The sequence below is a fragment of the Fukomys damarensis genome, unplaced genomic scaffold (genome assembly GCF_012274545.1).
Source record: "Fukomys damarensis isolate Sample0158 unplaced genomic scaffold, DMR_v1.0_HiC HiC_scaffold_15, whole genome shotgun sequence".
NCBI lineage: Eukaryota > Metazoa > Chordata > Mammalia > Rodentia > Bathyergidae > Fukomys > Fukomys damarensis.
This window is the reverse complement of record NW_022900927.1, coordinates 25821704-25821953: the sequence shown is the minus strand read 5'-3', so window position 1 is coordinate 25821953 and position 250 is coordinate 25821704. Positions and strand designations below refer to the sequence as shown.

General features: G+C 72.0%; 1 long non-coding RNA gene across 2 annotated transcripts in view; it reads left to right on the top strand.

Annotated features, from left to right (window-relative positions):
- LOC104876496 overlaps positions 1-250 on the top strand; it is a 4953-nt gene continuing 4703 nt past the window's right edge. For both annotated transcript variants that reach the window (XR_004517278.1, XR_784350.2), the window contains exon 1: positions 1-50. This is a non-coding gene — a long non-coding RNA (uncharacterized LOC104876496). The remainder of the gene's footprint in view (positions 51-250) is intronic.

The window sequence follows — 250 nt, the reverse complement described above, 5'->3', positions numbered from 1 at the left end:
GCCCTCCGGAGGCGCAGGCCCTCTCCGCACCACCGAGTCGGCGAGCCCAGGTATGCAGCCGCAGGCCTCGTCCGCATCCACCTGGCCATCCGCCCGCACCTCCGCCCTGATTCCCAGGCCCCCAACTGAAGACAGCCCTTCTTTCCCAGCATCTCCGGGCCCCAATCCCCCGAAGGAGAAGCCGCTGCCCGCGCGCACGCTCACCGCCCATCTCCGTCTCCCCCTCCGGCGGCAAGGGCAGCAGCCCAGG